Raw genomic sequence first — 16,987 nt, 5'->3', positions numbered from 1 at the left:
ATGATCGACCTACTATCGCGTATTATCTGAATAGGTGGTTGCACTCTGTAAATTGTATGTAGCTACGGTACCGTGCTCTATAACTGTATGATCCAACAGGGTATGATACTATATAATATATATTTCTATCAACAACTAACTGTTTTACCATGATTTTGTAATAACTGTATAAACCATGACAATGAAATAAATTGTAACTGTATCATCTGTATCTCTGAACTGAATTGTAATCTGTAAGTCATGGTACTGAAAACTGCATAATCATGATACTGAAAACTATATATCATGAACTGTATAATCATGGTACTAAAAACTGTATAATCATGGCATTCTGTAATTATTATAAAATTTAACCACTGGTTGTATATTCTATAAAACTTATCTTGAAAATACTGTAAAACATGTTTCTTTATTATACCCATATTCTCAAGCCACACAGTGATTTTAAACATATTATACATAAATAATAACCTGTATAAATTTCCATTATGAATAATCAACTGATAAAAACGTATAGTTTATACTGAAACATAGAAAAATTGTTTAGTATAGCATATTTTTCTTACCTGATTATTGAAAATCCCCTATGGTATACTGGCATAACACTTGAAGGGCCTCCTACACAACACCCTAAAAACAACATTTGTCAGAACAGAATATCAATATTTCTTTACCTACATCATTTCCTATAACTGTCAGAAGGCCAAAAATTGACTAAAATGTCTTATCCTGAATTTGGGATGAAATCCAACTCGATCCCACCGACGATCTGCCTCAGCAAACTTGAAGAGAACTTCACCAGGAACATCGTGGTGGCTTTAGATCATTGATCCGGCGACTGGAGGGGCTAAAATCGAAGAGAGAAAGGAGAGAGACCATAGGAGAGAGAGAGAGAGAGAGAGAGAGAGAGAGAGAGAGAAGCACTGAAATTGAATAAAAATCCAAGTTTTCACTATTTATAAGGCCAGATTCATCGACGAGACACGTCACCTCATCGACGAGTCCTTAAGTAAATTCATTGACGAACCTTACCCTTCGTCGACGAAATTCAAAGTAGTCCAAATCCTTCTCTCAGTATTTTCTTGTTGACGAGACGGGACCTCGTCGACGAGGTCCTAAAGAACCTTCGTCGACGAACCCCTAGAAATTCCTTGAAATTGTTATCTCCAAAATGCAATGTCGTCGACAAAGCCTACTGCCTTATTCTGTTTCTTTTTCCATTTCTCTCCCTCATTATTATTTAAATACTATTATTCTTCGGGTCACTACAGCCCGTACACTGGCAAATCACATCCATAGCTCGGTCCATACGCCGGCAAATCATATACATAAGTCAGCCCATACACTGGCAAATCATACACATAGCCAGCCTGTATGCCGGCAAACATATATTAAAATCTCGGCCCGTACGCAGATTTTCCCATTATAAAAATCCGTATTATAATTACATTTCTAGAAAATAGTATTTCATAACATTTTATACTCATGCCACACTAACAGATTTTATATATATTCAACCTACCATTATTTTTCTCATATATAAATTATATATATGAACATATTTACTTTCCTGAAATCAAATGCTATATATACATATATTTTCTCAAAAAGAATTAGCTTAGTTTATCCCCTTACCTAATTCCTGAAAAGCCTTTAAGAAAATCTGTCCCGCACCCGCAGGGTTCCCTGTTCAACACCCTGAAAACAGAATTTCCCAGAACTAAAGTTCAGTATTTCCAAGCGTATAACACTTTCTATAACTTCCAAAAATCCAAATATTGAGTAGAAAGCCTTACCCTGGATTTGGGATGGTTTCCAACTCAGCCCCACCGACAATCCGCTCCAACAGACTTGCAGAGAACTTTTCCAAGAGCATCGTGATGGCTTCAGATCGTCGAACTGGCGAAAATTTGGCCTGAAATCGAAGAGAGAAGGAAAAGAAACCGAAGGGTAAGAGAGAGAAGTGTTCTGCGTAGGAAATTTCGATTAGGCTTATTCAAACTGTGGCCTTCGTCGACGAGCCACGTCACCTCGTCTACGAGGTCAAGAGAAGATTCGTCGATGAGGTCAAGAGAAGATTCATCGACGAACTCTCCCCTTCGTCAACGAAATTCAAAAACCCCAAAGTCATCCCCTTGGTATTTCCCTATTGACGAGCCACGTCACCTCGTCAACAAGTCCTGTAGAAAGTTCATCGATGAACTCCAACCCTCGTTGACGAGCTCCTATTATACCCTCGTCGACGAGTCCCCTGTATTCGTCGACAAGGAGTTGAAAAATTCCTCGGGATTTATCCTTTCCAAAATGCAATGTCGTCGACAAGGTCGACTGCCTCCTTCTGTTTCCGGTTTCCATTTCCCTTTCTTTTTATTATTTAAATTCCATTATTCTTTGGGTCATTACATTCTCCCCTCCTTGTAAAATTTCGTCCTCAAAATTTACTATTCACGTAATTCATCATCCCTTAGCAAGAAAAGGGTCTACTTATTTTATTACCTACCCCCACTTATGGCGGAGGAATACCGTGGTTACATTTCGAGTCCTAGGAGATTACATATAAACAAAAGAAAAATTCTCCCAAAACTAAAATGTTACACTAATTAAACCATTACATGTACATGCAAAAGAAATACTACCTAACTACTTACATTTTACCAAATCAAACTTCTTGGAATAGATGCGGATATTTTTGTTTCATCTGTTCCTCGGATTCCCATGAAGCCTCTTTAATTGCATGATTCCTCCACAAAACTTTTACCTAAGGAATCTTCTTGTTACGTAGCCCTGTACTTTCCTATCCAGAATCTTTATGGGTACTTCCTCATACACCAGTAAAATCACTAAACTCTAATTCATCATAATTGATGATATGAGAAGGATCTGAGACGTATTTCCTTAACATAGCAACATGGAATACGTCGTGGTGAAATACGTCGTGGATCTTGGACAACACAGGTGGTAAAGCAAGCCTGTAAGCTACCGATCCCACTTTATCTAGAATTTCAAATGGACCGATAAACCTAGGACTAAATTTACCCTTCTTCCCAAATCGCATAACCCCTTTCAATGGAGCTATCTTCAAAAACACATGATTACCCACATCGAATTTTAGATTCCTGCGGTAATTATCAGCATAACTTTTCTGTCGGCTCTGAGCTGTACTGATCCTGTCTTTGATAATCCGAACCTTATCACGCGCTTGCTGCACAAGCTCTGGCCCCACTAATCGCCGCTCACCCACTTCATCCCAAAATAAAGGAGAACAACATCTCCTACCATATAAAGCCTCAAATGATGCCATGCCAATGCTTGACTGGCAACTGTTATTATACGCGAACTCTACCAACGGCATGAACTGAGTCCAACTACCCCCAAAGTCTAATACACAGCTCGGAGCATATCTTCTAATGTTTGTATCATCCGCTTAGTATGCCCATCTGACTGAGGATGGAATGTCATACTAAATGACAACTAAGACCCTAGTGCTTCCTCCAGACTCTTCCAAAAATGTGACGTAAAATGCGGGTCTCGATCTGACACAATCGATACTGGCACCCCATGAGAACGAACTATCTCCTGAATGTAGATCTCCACTAAACGGTTGAGGGAGTAGCTAATCTTGATAGGTAAAAAGTGGACGGTCTAAGTCAAACAATCAACAATCACCCAGATGGCATTCTGGTCATATAATGCCGTCGGTAATCCTAACACGAAGTCCATAGATATATGATCTCACTTCCACTCTAGGATAAATAATGATTGCAACTGCCCTTCCGGCCTCTGGTGCTCAGCCTTTACCTGTTGGCACGTTAAACACTGGGCTACATACTCGGCAATCTCTCTCTTCATACCACTCCACCAGTACGAATCTCGCAGATCTCTGTACATCTTCGTACTAGCGGGATTAACTGTATACAAAGATATGTGAGCCTCCTTTAAAATAGTCTTCCTGATCTCAGTATCAACAGGAACGCATAATCTGGAACGGAACCACAAAGCTCTGTCATCTACAATATTGAATTCCTCCCCCTGATCACTCTGTACTTTATCCATCACTTCTGCTAATTCTGGGTCTTCCTTTTGAGCGTCTTTAATTCCTTCTCGCAGAGTAGGCTGTACTACTAGGCTGGCAATACACACTAGAGGATCATTCTCTACCAACTCTATGCTGAGTCTCTCCAGATCCATCATGATCGGATACTGGATCTCCATAGCCGCCAACACTAGTTCCCTAGATTTCCTGCTCAACGCATCAGCTACCACGTTTGCTTTTCCTGGGTGATAACTGATGATACAATCAAAATCCTTAATTAGCTCCAACCACCTTCTCTGCCTCATATTCAGTTCCTTCTGTGTGAAGAAATGCTTTAAGCTCTTGTGGTCGGAGAAAATCTCACACTACTTGTCATACAGGTAATGCCTCTAAATTTTCAATGCGTGTACCACTGTAACCAATTCAAGATCATGTGTAGGGTAGTTCTTTTCATATTCTTTCAATTTCCTAGACGCATACGCCACTACCTTGCCATGCTGCATTAATACACAGTCAAGTCCCTTCAAGGACGCATCACTGTAAATGACATACCCCTCACCCCCTAATGGGATAACCAATACTGGTGCTGTGACTAATCTTTGCTTTAGTTCTTGAAAACTCTGCTCATAACTGTTGTCCCACCCAAATCTGACATTCTTCCTCGTTAGTCGTGTCAAAGGTCCTGACAAAGTTGAGAATCCCTAAATGAAATGGCGGTAATAGCCATCTAGCCCCAAGAAACTCCTGATCTCCTAAACATTCCTCGGTCTAGCCCAATTCACTATCATCTCAATCTTGCTAGGATCCACATAAATACCGTCTCCAGATACAACATGCCCCAAGAACACGACCTTCTCAAGCCAAAACTCACATTTACTGAACTTGGCGTACAACTTCTTTTCCCGAAGTGTCTGCAAAACCTGCCTCAAGTGCGTCTCATGCTCCTCATAGCTCCTCGAATAGACCAGTACATCATCAATTAAAACAACAAAAAACTGGACTGGGTATTGGTGGAAGACTCTGTTCATCAAGTCCATAGATACCGCAGGAGCATTCGTCAAACCCAACGGCATAACAAGAAACTCGTAATGCTTGTACCTGGTCCTGAAGGCCATCTTCGAGACGTCTTCTGCTTTCACTTTTACCTGATGGTAGCCGGATCTGAGGTCAATCTTCGAATACACTCGTGTACCCTAGAGCTGGTCAAATATATTGTCGATACGGGGTAGAGGATACTTGTTCTTGATTGTCACTTTATTAATCTCCCTATAGTCCATACACATCCTCAAAGTCCTGTCTTTCTTCTTCACAAATAAAACTAGAGCTCCCCACAGAGATACACTGGGTCGTATGAAGCCCTTATCAAGCAAATCTTGCAACTAACTCTTTAATTCTACCAATTATGCTGGCGCCATACGATAAGGTACTTTAGAAATCGGCACTGTACCGGAAGGTAGATCAATAGGGAAATCTACCTCACCATCGGGTGGCAAGCCTGGTAACTCATTTGGGAAAACGTCCGTAAACTCCTTTACTACAAGCGTGCTAGCAAGTTTCAATTCATTCTTTAACGTCTCCTTCATAATAGCCACAAATCCCTGACAACCACTCAGCAGTAGTCTTTTGGCTTAAATAGCTGAAACTAGATGAGGCGGGGACTGCACTCGCGACTCTACGAACTTGAATTCTGCTTCCCCCGGAGATTTGAATATCACTTCTTGTGCTCGAAAATCTATGCTGGTAAAATTAGCTGTTAGCCAATCCATGCCAAAAATAATATCAAACCCATGCATGTCCAGCATTATCAGATCAACAGACAAAGTCTTTCCTTAAATATTAACTAGACATCCTCAAAGCACCCTACTACACCTCATTGCTAACCTAGTTGGTGTAGATACCAACAATTCAACATCTAATGATTGTGTTTCAGCTCCACATAATTTAACACACCCCGAAGACACGAATAAGTGTGTAGCTCCTGAATCAAACAATGGAATAACTTTAAAAGAAAGCATAATGACCATACCTGTCACCACGTCACCTGTCGTCTCAGCCTCACCTGACGTTAGAGTAAACACCCTGGCTGGAGCCGTATTTCTCTACTGGCCCCCACGTGGCGCCTGATAACCTCCCCGGTATGGTCTGAGAGTTGGAATTGCATCTGGTGGGGTAGGACAGTCTCGCACCATGTGCCCCGATCTTTTGTAGCGATAACACACCACCCCTTTTACTCGACACTCTCCCCAGTGTCTCCTACCACAAGTCTGACAGACTGGAGGACCCTGCTCGGTCTGCACCTCGCGTCCTCCCGTTTCCTGCCTCCGCCCTCTGCCATGATTTCCTCTCTTCTATTGACACGACCTATGACCCTGCTGGTAGCCGATAGATGCAGATCTCTTCCTTTGTCCCTGCTCCTCTGCATCAAGACGCTCACCAATCTCTGCCAAGGCTGCCCTATTGACCAACTCAGCAAAGTCCTAGATCCGCAGCACCACCACCTACTTGAATATACTTCGCCTCAAGCCTCTCTCAAACTGCCTCACCTTCTTTACTTCATCAGGAACAATATAAGGGGTGAAACGAGAGAGCTTGATGAAACGTGTTGCATACTGCTAGACGGATAGCTACCCCTACTTCAGACTCAGGAATTCTTCTATCTTAGCCTCCCTGACAGTAGTTGGAAAATACCTATCATAGAAAAATTCTTTAAACCAGTCTCATGTCATGATTATCAGAGTCACCCTCTGCCGCTCCAAGAGTCTCACCGCAATCCACCACCTCTCGGCCTCTCCTGTCAGTCTATAGGTGGCAAAGAGGACCCTCTATTCCTCAGTACACTGCAACACAGCCAAGACTTTCTCGGTCTGCTACATCCAGTACTCAGCGGCTGCAGGATCAACTCCACCTGAGAATGTCGGAGGATTCATCTTCGTAAATTTTTCTATAGTGCACCCATGGCTTACAGATGGACCACTCTGCTCCCTCGAGCTCCTAGCAATCTCAACCATCACCTGCTGAGCCACGCTACGTAATACCGCGTCAGAGTCGGTCCCAGTTGCACCTGATGGTCCTGCTCCATCATTGCCACTCGCATGGGCACTATTTCCTCTTGGATCCATCCTAAAACAACAAACGCAACACAGAAATCCTATCTTCATAATTTACCCACCTATCCTCACCACTTACCTCAACATTTCTAACTCATTTCTAATCGCCAGTCCTACATTCTAAAAACAAACCCGAAAATAATTTGCTATGGTTTTCCTAAAATCGTCACCCCAGGAAAAACACAGAAAGTACCACAGAAGTCCTGCTTTTAGACTGTAGAACAAAACCTCAAATCATTTCCTAAACTCTGGTATTATTTCTGCTGCATTCTAAAGTCTACAAAACCTAGCAATCTAGGCTCTGACACCAACTATGATGACCTGCTTAATTTCCACATTTTTTTTATATAAAATTCAATATCAAAAATCTCAACTTAGCAAATCATAATTCACCTGGACCCGTGGGTACTAGGGATACATCAGAACATATAACGGAAGCCTAAGCAGCAGGAAACGTAAATCATAAACACCTCATTATATCATACATCACAATTCCAGAGTTACTACAATCATTGTATATATATATATGCACAAAACTCAACCTAAAAGAATGTCTTAGGGTCATTTTCACAAAATATATTTGACCCAATCAAAATACTTACCCTTCTAGAAAGACAGATCTACCACACTAGATCAGCGGGGTTTTACCTGCTCTCCTATCAGGGGCTCCTGAAAAGTTTGTAAAATTTTGGGGTAAGACACCTCTCAGTAAAGGAAATAAACTAATACTAGTGTGTGGCAACATAAGTATTCCGTATTATACATATACCATACAGAACATAACCAGTAACTGTTTTGTCAAATCTGGGAAAACATATATATCATCAAAACATGGCAGAACATACTGCATTTTCAAAGACATATTTCATCTCATATAATAATAATAACACAAAAACATTCCCGGTAGGTTAGCTGGCTGTTGTCATGTATTACCCCCACATGACTGGGTTGTGTGGCCCGAAACCTGAAGGCGGGACCTGACAATGGTTGGCCAACCACTGCCAAGTCAAAAATACATTTTGTAAGTCTAATGGGTCTGCCAGACCTGGTCCGTACACCAGGGGTGCTTACACACTTTTTAAAAACCACATCGACCATTCAATCTCACAACACTCCGTACAGCGGCGTTAACACAAATATCACGATCACGAAGACCATGGACACATAGCAACGGTACCGTGCAAGTGTTATCCTAGACCAAGCCAACTAGGTTCTGATATCATATAACATATACTGAAACTGTGATACATGGATATTTCATATCATTAATTATCAATTCAATCATGTCATTTTGCATATATACATATATCATGAAAATCATCGGCCCATATACTGGTATTACACATTTTACCATAGCTCGGCCCGTACGCCGGCAAATCATAGCACTGCTCGTGTGCTAGCAAATCACATCCATAGCTCGGACCGTACGCCAGTAAATCATATCATAGCACAGATCGTACACTGGCAAATCACATCCATAGCTCGACCCATACGCTGGTAAATCATATACATAACTCAGCCCGTACGCTGGCAAATCATACACATAGCTCAGCCCGTACGCCGATTTTCCCATTATAAAAATTCGTATCATAATCACATTTCTAGAAAACAGTATTTCATAACATTTTATACTCATGTCACACTAACAGATTTTTCATATATTCAACATACCATCATTTTCAACAGTGTTTTCTCAAATATAAATCATATATATGAACATATTTACTTTCCTGAAATCAAATGCTATACATAAATACATTTTCTCAAAAAGAACTAGCTTAGTTTATCCCCTTACCTGATTCCTGAAAAGCCCCTAAGAAAATTAGTCCCGCACCCGCAGGGTTTCCCATTCAACACCCTAAAAACGGAATTTCCTAGAACTAAAGTTCAGTATTTCCAAACGTATAACACTTTCTATAACTACCAAAAATCCAAATATTGAGTAGAAAGTCTTACCCTAGATTTGGGATGGTTTCCAACTCAACCCCACTGACGATCCGCTCCGACAGACTTGTAGAGAATTTTTTCAGAGCGTCGTGGTGGCTTCAGATCGTCGAACTAGTGGAAATTCGGCATGAAATCGAAGAGAGAAGGAAGAGAAACCGAAGGGTAAGAGAGAGAAGTGTTCTGCGCAGGAAATTTCGGCCAAAAATGAATTTTAGGCCTACTTAAACTGTGGCCTTCGTCGACGAGCCACGTCACCTCGTCGACAAGGTCAAGAGAAGATTCGTCGACGAACTCTCCCCTTCATCAACGAAATTCAAAAACCCCAAAGTCATCCCCTCGGTATTTCCTCATCGACGAGCCACGTCACCTCGTCGATGAGTCCTGTAGAAAGTTCGTTGACGAACTCTAACCCTCGTCGAAGAGCTCCTACTATACTCTCATCGACGAGTCTTCTGTATTCATCGATGAGTAGCTGAAAAATTCCTCGGGATTTATCATTTCCAAAATGCAATGTCATCAACGAGGTCGACTGCCTCCTTCTGTTTCTGGTTTCCATTTCTCTTTCTTTTTATTATTTAAATTTCATTATTCTTCGGGTCGTTACAACATCCATGTTCACTCGGTTCACAAACATCACAAACGGTTTAAAAGCACTCGGTATGTAAGAACCCGACCTAAGAAATATGGATTAAATAAATAAGAAAAGGGAAAGGACTTTGAAAAAGGGAAAATAGTAGGGCTCATTGACAAAGGTCCTTCCCTCGTCAACGAAGTCTCTTTTATGGCTTGTCAGCGAAATTCAGAGGCTCATCGACAAGATGATACCGAGAGATTTTTGAAACTTTGGAATCTCAGGTTTTTCAATGAGGCCAACTTTGTCGTCGACAAATGCCCTTCTTCTACTTGTCTACGAGAGTTCCAATTCATCAACAAGGTTGGCTAGGTCAAAGGTCTATAAGTTGAATTTTTGTTGCTTAAACGTTAAGAAAACTCAAATTATCTCTCTCTCTCTCTCTCTCTCTCTCTAAGATCTCAGGCCGCCTGTTACCCGAATTAACAATCCGACGTTACTACGTGGATCAGGGGGAGAATCTTTATGATAATAGCGAATCTGATTCGTTTTGAGGATTTCTGGGTTTTACCCTAAAATTGAGGTAAGGGTCTAAATCCATTTTAGTTTCTATAGATCTGTGGTAAATAGGATGGTATTGAAGTTGTGTTCTTCGATTTTAAGGTTTTGGGGATCCCATGTCACTGTTTGGACCGTTTAGGTTCGTATTTCTGTTTTCAGGAAAAGGTAAGGGGATTTTGTTTATATCAGTTATTTGTGAAATCTGATTCAGTAAAACTATGGTTTACGATGATGTGGATGTTTTGAATACTTATTTGGGAAAATCTACCTGGTGAAATGACGGGATTTTTGGGTTACAATTTTTTTTGGGAAAATTGGGATTTTGGGTATCATCTTAGTTTATGTTGAAAAATCACATATTTGAATAAATTATAATAAAGAGATGATCGTACCTTTATTTATATTAAATTGTATTCTCGGATCAAATGTTATGCGATTATTTATTTACCCAAATAAGTGTGGCATGAGCTTGTATATTTAAATGATTTGAGTTGTGAAATGTTGAAATAAGATATAGGAATAGGAGTTCCAAATTGTTCTAGGTTTTGTGAAAATGTCGGGTCTGAATAATACCGTAGGCTAAGATATTGATGTCAGGTCGAATTTATACCATAGGTTGAGATATTGATGTCGGGTCAGAATAATATTGTAGGCTGAGAGGTCCGACTTTTGTCGAGAATGTGAAATACCACTTATTATGTCAGTTTATCACCGAAGGGTGTGAGTCACCATATCTGTGTCGGTTCAATGTTGAGGGGGCTTATGCTATGCCAGGTTACCGGGCACCATATAATTTGGTCAGCTTAGGCCGAAGAGTGTGACAACACAAGATAGATTGTTTGATGTGTTTTGAGAAATATATTGGAACTGTGTTTGTGAAACATTCTGGAATTGCTTGTGAAAATACTAGAATTGTGAAGGATTATAATTTACTATTGAAATAACACTCATGTACCACACATTGATATAGCCTAAGTAGCACTTACTAAGAAGTGTCTCACCCCAATTATACAAATGTGTTTCAGGTCCTTCGGGTAGCCGAAACTAGCGTTCTAGTGTTTCAGGAGCGTGGTTTTTGGATAGTGCTGCATAAGTACTTGTGTGAGTACTGAATTGTAGTCGAGGATTCATTTTGGGTAATGTAGACACTCGAGGTTTTGTTTTGGATTGTTGGGACTTAGACTCTGGTATGGCATTATGAATGTAGTAGGTTGAATTATTCCGCTACGTATATTATGTGTATGTGATTGTGTATAGGGTATCCGCGAGCCCTATAGGGTCGGACCCTCATTTGTGTAGTATCATAGATGGTTGTATGATACAGGGACAAGTTAGGTTACTAAATCACACCTTGGGGCCCATTTTCGGGTTCAAGGTATGATAGCTTGGTATTAGAGCTAACCAAGTTATTAGGTCTTGTAGACTTGGTTAGGCTTGATTAGGTGAACATACCAAAGTATAAGAATGTAGGGAATGGGTAGAGTAGGTCAAGGGTTGTCTTGTAGCTAGACAGGGATTCATTGACGGTGTTCTTTGTTTTTCTTGGAATGACGATTTCAGTAAAACCACGACAAACCATTAATAGTTTCGTATTTGTGTGGTGGGGTAGAACTGGACCCAAGAGTTTAGGAGTTAACATGATTATTTTGCAATGATTGTGTTAATTTTGATATGATATAGGAATACTAATCAATTCATATCCTATTTTCAGAATGGAACCCAAGGATTGAAACTTGTATAGTAGCTCGAAGAGAACTTCGAGTGATGGGTCACCTCTTGTGCCTCGGGGTTTGATCAAGCAGGTTATGCGAAAGATTGGGCGAAGGGTTAGGAGACGAGAACGTCTACTTATAGTTGCGAGTTGCACCATTGAGAAGTTCACCCGCATTCATCCTTTGACGTTTACTAGAGGATCCAACCTGATCGTGGCAAAGAACTAGGTGCAGAAGACGGAAAAGATACTGAAGGTTCTACACTGCATCGACGAGCAGAAAGTTCTTTATGCTACATTTTAGCTGGTAGGAGAAGCTGAGAGATGGTGGATGGCAGTGAGTCTACTAGAGGAGCAGAGGGCCGACCCATCAATGATGACGTGGAGCTGTTTTAAGGAGGTATTCTTCAAGAGATACTTCTCGACTTCCACCCATGATGCAAAGGCATACGAGTTGTCGAGTCTAACCTAAGGGACCCTGACGGTGCACAGATACGCAGCCAAATATGTTGAGCTATCTCGTTTTGTGTCGTGTCTGATATTGAACAAGTACAAGAAGACTCGGAGGTTTGAGAAGGGTCTAAGGAAGGATATTTGTAAGCTAGTGGTAATGCTGCAGATTCGGGAGTTTCCTATTTTGGTGGATAAAGTCGCTGTGATTGAGGATAGTCTCTAGGAGGATGAGGTGTTGCTGAAACAGAAGAAGAGGTCAATGCCTTCTAGTTTTCAGAATGGTTCTCGTCAGGGGCAGTGGAAGAGGAGGAACTATGTTACGGGTAATCGCCAGGATTCGAATCTACGAGGTTCACAAGGGAATCTATCTTGCCCGCGTTGTACCAGGTGCCACAGATGGCATGATGGTGAATGCCAGCCGTTCGTGGGTAACTGTCATCGTTGTGGCGGATCGGGCCACATGTCCCGAGACTATCGTGCACTAATGGATGACACGCCTACATCGAGTCAAAACCAAGAAAATAACTAGGTGTCTCGGGGAAACTTTCAGAGAAACACGACTCAGGAGAGAGTGTACTCGCTTACTCCAGCTGATGCAGAGCATGATGGAAATGTGGTGACAGGTACCATGTTACTACTTTCAAATAAAGCTATTATCTTATTTGATTCAGGAGCAATTCACTCATTTATATTTGCAAACTTTGCGAAACTGTGTTAAGGTTGAAACCCAGTTTATGGATGAGGGGTTGTTTGTGGCTACACCATTTGGGAGTGTGGTGATTTGTAAGAAGATGTTTGGGAACTGCCCAGTGGTTATTCAGGGCAGAATGCTACTGGTAAATCTGGTAGTATTCGATATGTTTGAGTTTGATGTTTGATACCCTATGGAAGAAAGACTTAAAAGGATTAGATGTTACTACCCATATCAATAAGGTGCACCTTTCTTTTCGGGAGCCTTCCTATAAGAACTCCATGGTTAAGCGTGCTTGACTTGAAGTAATCTTAGGATGGGTGACCTTTTGGAAAGTTTTCTCAAGAAGTGTGTAAGTGAGGACAACACACACTGAAAAGGACACGTGTTGCCGTGTTGGTCTATGGGGCCAGTCATTAGTCCGATAAGGCCCACCCCCCCCCTATTGTTTGGTCCAGATGGAGGAGGAGAGACTCAGTGCTCCCTGATAGACCCAGGTTGGGGCTTAAATTATTATTATTATTATTATTAATTAAATAATATAATATTATAATATTATATATATATATATATATATAACTTAGTGTTCCCTGGCGAACCCAGGTTGGGGCTTAAATTATTATTATTATTATTAATTAATATAAAATTATATATATATATATATATTTATAAAATACATTCCTTCCTGAAGGAACTCAAATGAAATTGAAGAGGAGGCAAAGGTAGCGCCCCCATGTACGTCTCTCCTCGTTCTCTCTCCCACTCTCCTCAATTTTTTGATTGATTTTCGCCCGATCGAAAATCAGAAAATATCGCTAGACTCCATTCTCCACCACCGACATTTCTACCATAGCGGATTTGTCGTAGGAGTGGCGTAGGCATATCTCCTGGAGTAAGCTAAATTCTTACTTTACCTCAATTTCTTGTAAATCTTAAGCCCAATTGATGATCGGACACCACCATGAGAATTTAGGGATAATTCTCTACAAGTCTAGCTAGGCGAATTTCTCATGGGGTCGTCGTAAATATAACCCCAAAATTAGGATAAGGGTGTTATTAAGGGGCTAATTATTATTTAATTAATGTAAATTTAGAAATGCTAGAATATTGTGTATTTTGAGGTTGAATTTGGATTATTAAATTTAGGACTCGGGTAAGCGTCACGGGTGTAATTTCAGGACGGTGCAGGCATAGTTCAGAAAACCAGGTAAGGATGTTAAATATTGGTTTAAATGTTAATTTAGAGTATATGGAGCTTAGGAAAAGTTATATGGGTATTATTTTGGGAAATGAGTTAATTAATTTAGGGAAAACACAAATTGCAAGATTTGAGTTTTGGGCGCCAAAGGCGTAGGATCTGGGTATTAATGAGACTCTAAAATAAGTCAGGTAAGGGGAATAAATTATTACAGTCAATTTGAGAAATACTAATTGAGTTATTATGTGAAGATGATATTATGATATTTTACCTGAAATTTATTACAAATATAAATATCAGATGAAACTTGTGTGACATATGATTTATATTGAGACATGTTTAAAATTAGGTTAAATGATTTACCTTGGAAAATATGAGATTATGAAATGTGTATTGGTATATGGGATTTGAAATGTGAGAAACGATGAAAGTGAATTGTACTGAAATATATATATATATATATATATATATATATATATATATTATATAAGAAATGATGAAACGTGGAATATATAAATGCATATTGAGAAACACTGAATAACATGAAATGTGACATGTGTATGTTATTAAGAGATGAAATGAATTTTGAATTGATGAAATATCATTGAATTGATGAAATGAGTTGAGAATACTGAAATTGTGAATATTGCAAGGTAAATGCTGCAACCTAGATATTGAATTATGAATATGGAAATGGCAAACATTGCCATGTAAAATTCTGTAATATGAATATTGAATTGTGAGAATTGAAATGTGAAATTTTGAAATGTGTGTATTGAAATATGAATATTGAAATGTGATTTCTGAAACATGGATACTGAGATATGAATGTTGAAATACGAATACTGAAATGAGAAAGATGATTGTGAATACTAGGGAATGTGAACATTGCAAAGTCTAAAAACTATAATGGGATCATTGAAATGTGATTGATGAAATGTCAATACCGCATAATGATTGCAGGTATACGGTAATGATAACCCTGATTGATGGATATGAAAACCCTAATGATGGGCTGTGATATTGAGCACGATACCGTTGCTAGTGGTGTTAGTACAACCACACGGACTCGTGGAGCGTGTGGCGTGACAGTTAATTGAGCTATATAGTAGAGTTGTTGTGCTCCCTGAGTCTAGATCAGGGCAATAGGCTTGCCAGTCGTACTACAGACGCGAGATATGTGATATGATATTTTGATCTAATTGGGTTGGCCAACCGCGGTATAATATTAATTATACCAAACCTATATAAAAGAAAACGAAAAAAGTAAAGAAGTTAAAACAAATTTTACTGATAATGGTGTTCTAATAAACCTTGATGTTGACCATCTGACTCTGTTTATCTTGATGTTATAGATTTCCTTTTAAATTAAGAAAAAAATAATGATGTAATATTTGAAGTTATAAACGTGAATTGTCTTAAAGTTTTGATTGATTCTAAGATGTATATGGAAGAAGTTTGTTTAGCTGACAGTGCTACAATACACACAATTTTTTGAGATAGAAAATATTTCCATTACTTGAATATATCTTCAACAAATGTTAATACAATATCTGGTTCTACAAATTTGATTGAAGGCTCCGAAAGAGTTAATTTATTACAAATTTATGAAACTTTATATTCTAGCAAATCTAGAATAAATCTATTAAGTTTTAAAGATTTAAGACTCAATGGATATCACATTAAAACTACAAATGAAGGCAGTAAAGAATTCTTTTATATTATTTCTATTATTTTTGGGAAGAAACAAATTTTAGAAAAACTGTCAACTTTATCTCCTGGATTGTATTATACAAAGATTAAAGTAGTTGAATCATATAATGTCTTGCACTAGAAGTGCAATGACCCAAAGTTATTTAAACTTTGGTATGGTCGTCTTGGACATGCTGGAGATGTAATGATGCAAAGAATCATTGAAAATTCACATAGTCATCCACTAAAGAATCAGAAGATTTGTTTATCAAGTGATTTTATGTGTACTGCTTACTCTAAAAGGAAATTAATTGTCAAATCATCTATTTCAAAAGTAAGTTTTGAATCTCCTAGTTTCTTACAAATAATTCATGGTGATATATGCGGACCAATACATCCACTATCTAGATCATTTAGATATTTCATGGTCTTAATTGATGTATCTACTAAATGGTCACATGTTTCTCTACTTTCTACTCATAATATTGCATTTGCTAGACTTCTTTATCAAGTGATTAGATTACGAGCTTATTTTCCCGATTATCCAATTAAATCAATTCGTTTGAATAATGCTAGTGAATTTACATCCCAAACTTTTGATAACTATTGCATGTCATTTGGAATAGATGTTGAACATCCTGTTGCTCATACCCATACACAAAATGGTTTAGTTGAACCTTTTATTAAGGGGTTTCAATTCATTGCCAGTGTCACGACCTGCTCATTTTTCACATTTTTTATTTTATTTAAATCAACATCAATATCACATATCTCATATTCTAACTCAGCAGGTCACAATCCACCTGGACCCATGGGTACCAGAGATATATCAAAACATACAGCAAAAGCCTAAGCAGCAGAAAGTATGCAATTATATATATCTCATCATAATTAACATCACAATAACCAAAGCTACTACAATCACTGTATCTCAGTATATACATCCCAAAAATAAATCTAGGGACATTCCCTCACAAAATCTAACTGTCCCTACAAAACTTACCCTTCAAAAAGGGTGGCTAA

Source organism: Malania oleifera, chromosome 7, assembly GCF_029873635.1.
Source record: "Malania oleifera isolate guangnan ecotype guangnan chromosome 7, ASM2987363v1, whole genome shotgun sequence".
NCBI lineage: Eukaryota > Viridiplantae > Streptophyta > Magnoliopsida > Santalales > Ximeniaceae > Malania > Malania oleifera.
This window is presented reverse-complemented; position numbering follows the sequence as displayed.